Genomic DNA, 8,939 nt, shown 5'->3' with positions numbered 1-8,939 from the left:
AGCCAATTCCGGATCGATGGCCGCGGGTACTTTCTGCAAGTTGTGCAACCATCTTTATCCCCCGTTCTCCGCGTGGTTCCTCCCTCCGGAGCAGACTCCCTGCCCCTGAACTTCCGATCGGGTGCTCTGCTGGTCCGCTGATCCCAGAGGTCTTTCATTTTTATTTTTTAAGCGCACACAGCCGCAGGTTTGCTAGCACGACGCGCAGTCGAGCCGTTTGGCGAGGTTGTCTCCGCAGGGTCGTTGCCTCCGGATGAACTCGTCTCGCTCACTCAGGGGTGAAACTTGGGAGAGCTGCGTTTTCTTCCATCTTCAACTGTAAGAAGCGCTTGATTGTGAGCAGTTGTGTGGTCCGCGGAGTATTTGGAGCTTGGAGTTGGGAACGATTAACGTGCAGGTGTGGTTTAGAATTGGGTGTTTGCGATTGTTTCCAAGCTTGGGGTTGCTTTGACTTTAGGGAAAGAGCGAGTTTGGTTTTAGCATTGGAAGGAATGTTTGCTCCTTTGGAAGTGCGTCTGAGCATCCCGGTTTTGTTAGGATCCAGGACTGTTCTTTGTGAAAGAAAGAGAAAATGGCATTAACAGGCGGTTGTTTTGGATAATTACTCTCTTGTATGTTTCCGAAGGTTGAAATTAGTGTAACCTTGTGCTGTGTAGACCTGGAAGTGAGGATGTCTGACGACTGTAAAAATCACACCAACAGAGATTTGAATTCTTAGGGCATATTCCGAGCACATCCATAAGGAGGAAAAAAGCATTCATAAAACAATTTAGGGATCAAATATTTTCCTCCTGAAGAGGGTTTTAGGTCTTCAGAATAAGAAACGCAGAAAAATAAGGGAGGTCATTCCAAAATGTTGTAAATTATGGTTAACTTTGCAGATTATTTTTGGAATTTAGCGTAGAGCTTGCATTTTGCAGAATTCTAAGTGCTGTGCAATGGCAGAATTGAACGTGAACTCTTCTGGGTGAAAGGCTTAAGAGAAACCTGGCAGAGAAATCTCTGCCATAGTTTGTTCCAGACCTTTCTTTGTGAGTGAGGTTTTGGAGGCAAAGTGCATTATAAAGAAAGTGCATAACAGTTCCATGGAAAATTTCCTTTAAAGTTTTATCCTGAATTATAGTGGTTTGATACTATTTACTACATGTCTTAAATGGGCACGTTCCCAAAACATTTCAAACATCCTTCCCAAAGGTCAACAGTTTTTAACTTGTTTTTTTTCAGCTGTTTTGCTTTAGAATTGGCTGGCTGCTTGTGCTAGGTGAGCACCACAATTCTCTTACAAGGAATAACTCAGTGCGATCCAGTTGATGCCGGCTCAGTAACCCCATGAAGAACCCAGTCATAGAGCTAGAATTGTGGTTTTGCCTTTGAGCCAAAGAGTTTATGAAGTTCATTTACCTACAGCACATGTTTAAGTACTGTCTCTCGCAATAATTAATTCTTTAAATCACCCAAAGGAAAGGGTCTCAAGGTCCAGTTTCTGATGATTTCTCTTTCCCCACCCAAGTAGCAATTTAGGTCCTAAGATACAATATATACTTAATGCAAAGGTTTAAGTCCAAGAAATTTTGAGACATCCTGAAGACTTGTTCTTATTTGAAGTGTGTTCGCATTTCAAATAAATGAGGCATGTGTGCACGGAGATGATCCTAATGGTTGTGAGGTTGTACTGGGAGTGTAAGGACCAGCTCTGAAGTATGCTTTTTCTTGCTATAAAAACACCTGACTCTTGTCAAAAGTACCAACTGATAAAATTGAGAAGGGAAGGGGTAGGGGAGCTTCTTGCTTTTTTAGCCCATTCTTTGCAATTAGGTATATAAGAAGATAGGTTTGGTTAATGTTAATCTGAAAATTAGACCTACAAAGGGTTCTGAACTGTTGATATCAGCCAAGTGCCAACATTATTTTTCAAAATGCCTCAGTTGATAAGTTAATCATTTACTATCTGCAAAAGTATTGACCTGTTCAAAAATATGATTATCTTACTCAGTTAAATCTCAAAAATGAATGGGCGATCAATACTGGCACGCAGTGCTAAGTTCTTGAGTTTCGCAAAGGCTGCAGTGGCGGACAGCCTTCCTTGATAATAAAGGTTTATGGTTTAGATCTGTGGTATGGCTTGCTCAGAGGCTTTTTGCCAAGACAGGACTTAGTTGCTTATGGCGTACGCAGTGGAATGTCTGTAGAATGAGTAGAGCCCTCACTTACAGACTGCTCTTTGTTGCTATATCGTGGTACCACTAACAGTTGGCACAGAAGTGTTCTTGTACCCACTGTGGTGCTGTAGAGTGAACTTTAGATTGCTAACTGCAGCCCACTGACTGCTCGTTGGGAGCAAGATGAAGCTGTCTGCTTCCTTTTTTAGTTTACATTTGACATGAGTTTTAAAATCTTGAAGCCCTCAGCATCTCAAAGGCGGACTCAACGCAAAGGCGATTGATAGTGTTCATCCATTCAGTTAACTTTTTCATCACCTGCTTCTTACATGTCAGGCACTAGTAACGATAATAGGACTGATACTCTATTTTTTGTTCCTCTCAAAATGCTCATAGTTCAAAGTGCTAAAAATTTTAGCACTCTGGAAATCTGGAAACAAAAAGAAATGTGTAGAATTTCAAAGGAAATTTTGCATTTTCCTTTTTTTATATAGAAATAGTCTCCCCCCCCCCCAAAGGATAAACTCAGATACCTGTTTTTATCCTTAATCTCCAGAGTGTATTAAACTCTGAAGTAGCTATAAACATTATTTTTATTTGTCTGTGGAGGATTTATTCTTTTTAAATGAATTACAAAGTTGCATTTGGAAATTTTCAAAGGGAAGCATAGCTGGTCAGTTCTTAGTTAATCCCCTTTCACTCGTTCTCGGACCTTAGATCCCTAAAACTCGTCCATCTAGAATTGCTGTTTATTGGGATTCAAACGTTTTTTCAAAACACCTCTTCTCTTGGGTTCTCATTCTCCCTCCTTTCTCTCTAGCTCTTCTGAGATCTCCTCTAGCCCAGGATAATGTATTTATATACTTAGGTAATTGATCAGGAAATCTGGTTATGTTACATGAGTAAAAAGACTGAGACATTAGGGGATATTATTAGAGATGAAATATTATGGACTCCTTTATTACACAGCATAGGTAAGGCAATTTGCCACAGAATTGTACACATGAAAAATGTTAAGCTGGCAGACATAAAATAACATGTATATATTTACAACAATAAAGAAAAAAGGACAGGCATTTACAAGTATAGGTAGGGCCAGAGATGCCTTCTTGTTCATGTCATAATGTCATAAAATATTTAAGGATAAGCCCCACACCCCACTCTTTCTCTGCGGATACTTTTCAGGTGGAATTTAGTTTTCCACCATTATGTGGGGCCTTGGCCTTGTGTAGATGGAGTGCTAATTGACTTCGTTGATTAGTAAGAATCTTTTTTACCTCAAAATGTCTCCTGACTGGTGACTAATACTTAAATTCCCTTACTTAATAATTAAGAATTTGAGAAAGAATAAAAATTTCTTTAAGTAGTCTTATTTATTCCATAGTAATCTCCTTTCCCCCCCTCATTTTATTGGGGGCTCTTAGAGCTTTTATACTATTCCATACATCAGTTGTATCAAGCCATATGTATATATGTTGCCTTCATCATTTTCTAAACATTTACTTTCTGTTTGAGCCCTTGGTATCAGCTCTTTTTTCCCACCCCTCCCATAAAGGATTAATTTGATATACCACCTGTGAAAGAAACATTCTGTTGAAAGAAACATTCCGTATGCGTAAACAATGAGTAATAGATTCTTTCCTGAGAGCAGTTTGTTTTTTGTTTTTAAAGGTTACGAGAGCATGTGTGGGTTAAATATGATGACTTAATAGCCAACATGTACAAGCCTTCCCTACCTGTCAGACAGTGTCCTGGGAGTGCTGCCCACGATGAAGCACTCAAGGACTAGCCAGAAGATGGTGGTTCGGACTCATTCAGAGGCTCCTGGGAGGACAGATCTGGAGGACAGCTTCTGAAAGGTCCAGACCGGGAGGTCAGTTCCGACTCATAGCAAGGCCGTATGTATGTTTTTGAGACTAAACCTTCACAGCCACAGACAGCCTCATTTTTCCGCTTGGGAGTGATTGCTAGGTTTTGAACTGCTGAAGTGCAGTTCTACTCCATACACATGGGTTTCCATGAACCAAAAATTGACTTGATGGTAACCAGCAACAGGTGCTGTAGGTGAATTACCGCGTTTTAATCTTCAGGTGGGAGATTTTATCAGGGTCCACATTTTACAGATGAAAAAACTGAGCAACCACATTGAATGGATTGTCTTGTTCAAATTGTGGTCCTCTTCTCATTTCACTGGAATCTTACATTCTCTGGCTTCGTGCCCATCTATCGTTGGAAGCCTCGAACGTTTTTGCCTCTATCCAAGAGGTAATCCAACCAAACATGCACATGCTTTAGCTAATCTGTCTACCTGGAAGTTTTCTTCAGAATCCCCTTTAACATCCCCTTTTAATAAGTGATTCTGTCAACTTCTTACCGGGGCTAGATTCTTGAGATTACCCCCCTCCCCCCAGTTTCCCTGTTCTAATTTAGGCCGCCTCTTTCGGAAACCATTACACCTGCTCTTCGCTTATGTCGGGGCCAGTGCTCAGGCTGCTAAGTGAAAGTCCGAGTTATGGAAAAATGGAGGATGACCACACCAGATCCCAAAATGGAAGATGGGACATCACTACAAAATTGCCATATCACATCATTACTTAACCACTGAAAATCACGATCCAGTGCATGACCTTAACCATCACAGCCAGTGTTATTTCAGTCTTATACCTGGGAGTTCCTTACTGCCAGGTGTCTGTAATTAATGCATAAACTCAAAACTCACTGCCATTGAGTTGATTCTAACTCATGGATGGTGACCCTGTAGAATAGTAGAACTCAAGAAGAACCCCTTTGGGTTTTTGAGACAAGTAATAAAGAATGCTAACATGAGTACTTGTGCATTACCTTGCTGTTTAAGAGAGAAAATATTGCCAGTACATTTGAAATGCTCTGTGTATTTTACCTGGTTGCATCTTTTACCACTCCTCAAACAGCACCCCATTGTAGACAGCTGTGAAGAGGCAGCCAGCAATTGAACTTATTTCTTTTCCGTTTTTTAATATTTTTACCTTACCTTACAATACCCCTAAGGAGTACACCGCCATCCGCTGTAAGCCCCACCATTCTCAAGCAGCTAGATTTGTTTTTATAAAACCCAAGTTTACTGTCACTTGTTCAAACACTTCTGCATTCCCTTTAGAACCTTGCATCTTTATTTAACCAGGTGCAGCCTGGCCTTGCTCCCTCATTATTTTTCCTTCTTATTCTGTGTAGTCAATACTGATCCCCCACCCCTACCCCAGTTCCCAAGGATCTTTGCACATGCTTTAGCTAATCTGTCTACCTGGAAGTTTTCTTCAGAATCCCCTTTAACATCACTTCTATCGAGAAAGCCTTTTCCGGGCCTCCTAAATTGGCTTCCAAATTCACTGCCCTCAAGCGAATTCTGACTCATCCAGACCCTGTGGGTGTCCAAACTGTCTGTCTTGACTGGAATAGAAAGCCTCATCTTCCTTCCATGGAGCCTCTGGTGGTTGCAAACTGCTGACCTGGCGGTTAGCTGCCTAAATCGCTATACAGTGAACCCTCACCACTTCGCGGTTCGACTTCCGCGGCTTCACTCTATCACGGTTTTTGCGTAACAGCGCATGCTCTGTCATTACTGCCACTGATTGGCTCATACTGTACACGCTTGATGACATAAATAATATAATAAATAATAAATGATAATTGTAACGTCCAAAAGGTTTTACTGTATTTTCCCTTTTTCGTTTAATAAATTGAGTAATACGGGTGTAATGGTGACTAAAGGGTGTTTTTTCATGTCCTCTATGCTCTTAACTATGAAAATATTTGATTTACAAATAAGGAATCCTACTTCGCAGAATTTCATTTATCACGGTAGGGTCTAGAACCGATTAACCGCGATAAACGAGGGTTCACTGTACCACCAAAGCCACTTTGATTCCTTTAAAACCACAGCTTGCTGCTATCTAGTGCTGACTCATACGCAGACCCTATATGGCAGGGTAGAACTGCCCCTGTGAGTTTGTGAGACTGTAACTCTTTACAGTTGTAAAAAGCCCAGTCTTTCTCTGGTAGATTAGAAACCCCTATACTATACTTAAAATATATGAGGGGATTTCAAAAAGTTGGTGGGAAATTTTCATTGCCATTTCAGTCAGTCTTTTGCCACAAACTTCTTGAAGCCTCCTCCTATGTAGGTGGTGCTAGAGAAGAATATTGAAAGTCCCATGGACTGCCAAAAGGACAGGCGGATCTATCTTGGAAGAAGTACGGCCGAGTGCTGCTTAGCGGCAAAGACGGCAGGACTTCATCTTACATACTTGGGACGTTGTCAGGAGAGACCAGTCCGTGGAGAACATCATCACGCTTGCTAGAGGGACAGCGAAAAAGAGGAAGGCCCTAAACAAAATGGATCAACACAGTGGCTGCAGCCAAACTCAGGAACAATTGTGAGGGTGGCACAGGACCGAGTGGTGGTTCCTTCTGTTGTGCCTAGGGTCAGATGGTTCAGAATTGACTCGATGGCCCCTAACAACAACAATACACACACACAACATCCTGCACTTTTATAATGCTTGTCACAATTTTAATTCATTTGTATAATGCCTATCTCCCTATTTAAACTGTAATGTACAGTCCCTAAATTCAGTAGCAATATCTTTGGTGCAACAACTATTTGGGTATGTGCTATTTGTGTGTGTGTGTGTGTGTGTGGTAAAAATATACGTGACAAACCATTTCATAATCTAACTTATACATGTGTAATTCAGTGTCACTGATTACATTCCTCAAGGTCTATGCCCATTCTTACTGGCCTTTCCTAATCATTCCACCATTATTAACTCAAACTTAATACCCCTTAAGCAAAATCTGCCTTTTCCCCTCTCTCCCACCTCTAGTAACCACTAATAACAGTTTAGATGTATGTGTGTGTGTAAAATCCTAATTTCTAACTAAACATTGGCAATTATAAAGCCCATCTGTTCCATGAAGGAGCCCTGCTAGTGTAGTGGACTATGCACGATGTAGTTTGAACCCCCATCAGCAGCTCCATTGGAGGAAGATGAGGCTGTGTCCTTGTGGGCAGATTTAGTCTTGGAAACTCGCAGGGACAGTGGTATTCCACCCTGTAGAGCTGCTATGAGTCGGAATCAATTTGAAGGCAGGAGCTTGGCTTTTTGAGCTGGTCCAGAGGAAGAAAGTGAGGCCATCCCTCCATAAAAGTTTGTCTCGGGCGGGAATCCTGTGAGTCACTGAGCTGGAATCAACTCGATGGCAGTAGTTTGATTTTGGTTCAGCTGTATTTCTGTACTGTGCTTAAGGAGCGCAGGTATTGGGATAGTTCCTTGCTCAGCTGCTCCCTGGAAACAGAGGGGACCTGGAGATCAGCTCCTGGAAGCACTGCCAGGCTGGTGGGCTGCCGTCGGGCTGCTGTGAGTCAGTGGACGTGACGGCACACCATACAGCTGGAGCACGTATTTGCTGATTTGTATAGATGAGGTGTGTGGTATTTACTCTTTCAGCGGACTTGGTTTGCTCCGCAGACACCATGTGTGTATGGAGACTCAGTTCTCTTTCACGATGAGTGCTACTGTTGTGTGTGTATGCCACAGTTTCCCCATTCATCTGTTGATGAATATTTTGGTTTTCCCAGCTTTTGACTATCATGGAAAGTGCTGTGAACACTGAGGAGCGGGTTTCTGTTTCATGTTTCCACCTTTTCCGCTGTGGATGTGCACCTTGCACTGGGATTGCTGTGTCACGTCGTCCTTCTGTGTTACTCAGTTCTTGATTTGTTGTCAGCAATAGTAGTAAGGTAGCTTCGGATAGAGCGCGCTCTATTTTTGGAGCATTTTTTAATAGAAACGTGCATTTTCTGCATTATTGACTTGTGTACCAATATTGTCCATAGTGAATACTTATTGATGTAAATTTCATGAATGGCCATGGCCTGATCCAGTATTTTTGATAGACTGCCGTGAGCATGGATAGCACAGTATACATGACAGTGTACATCGCCTCTGAGGAAGATGTAGAGAGGCTGTTAGATGGAATAAAGAAATTAAAGATTAATCTTTTTTCCTTTGAAAGACTCTATTTCTTCCTCTTTGTTAAGCTAAGTAAGGGTCAATAAAGTTAATATTCCAAGAAATTGGGATGTGTTATACATTTATGCATTAAGGCCGAAGTTGCCAATTTTGCACTTGAGTGCTATACTTCATTAATTTTCTGAAGAAGCATATTTTTAAGTAGGTAAATATATTTTATGGTACAGAATCCAAAAGGTATAAAAAGATATACTTTGAAAAGTGAGTCTCCCTTTTAATTTCTTTCTGACCCCCCAGCCACCTGTTGTTGTTTTTCCCGTTTTTTAACTCTCAGATGATTACTGTTTTCTAATTATTTTATTTTATTTTATTGGGGGCTCGTATAATTCTCATCACAATCCATACATACATCCTGTTTTCTAATTTTTTATGAAACCTTTCAGAATAATGTCTTCCTCCCTCCTTGCCCCCATAAATAATGTTCAATGTCTTCCCCCCTCCTTGTCCCCATAAATGGTAGCATACTGTATACACTGTCCACATCCTGCTTTTTTCTGTTGGAAAAGGGTTAGTTCCACAGATGCTCACCTCCTGTGGATTGTATGCAAAGACCACATCGCTTTATATGCTTTAAATCATCTCTAGGTTATTGATAAGACGGAGTGCTATGTAAATGATATGCAAATAGCAGCCCTTATGCTTCCTCAGCCTTGGAGGATTGCTTTGAGCATTGAATTGCTTTTTAGGCACCATAGAAACAAAGACTGCA

The sequence above is a fragment of the Echinops telfairi genome, unplaced genomic scaffold, assembly GCF_000313985.2.
Source record: "Echinops telfairi isolate 266 unplaced genomic scaffold, ASM31398v2 ScPeMD7_7458;HRSCAF=8496, whole genome shotgun sequence".
NCBI classification, from domain to species: Eukaryota; Metazoa; Chordata; class Mammalia; order Afrosoricida; family Tenrecidae; genus Echinops; species Echinops telfairi.
The sequence above is the reverse complement of the archived record's forward strand: the minus strand, read 5'-3'. Positions refer to the sequence as shown.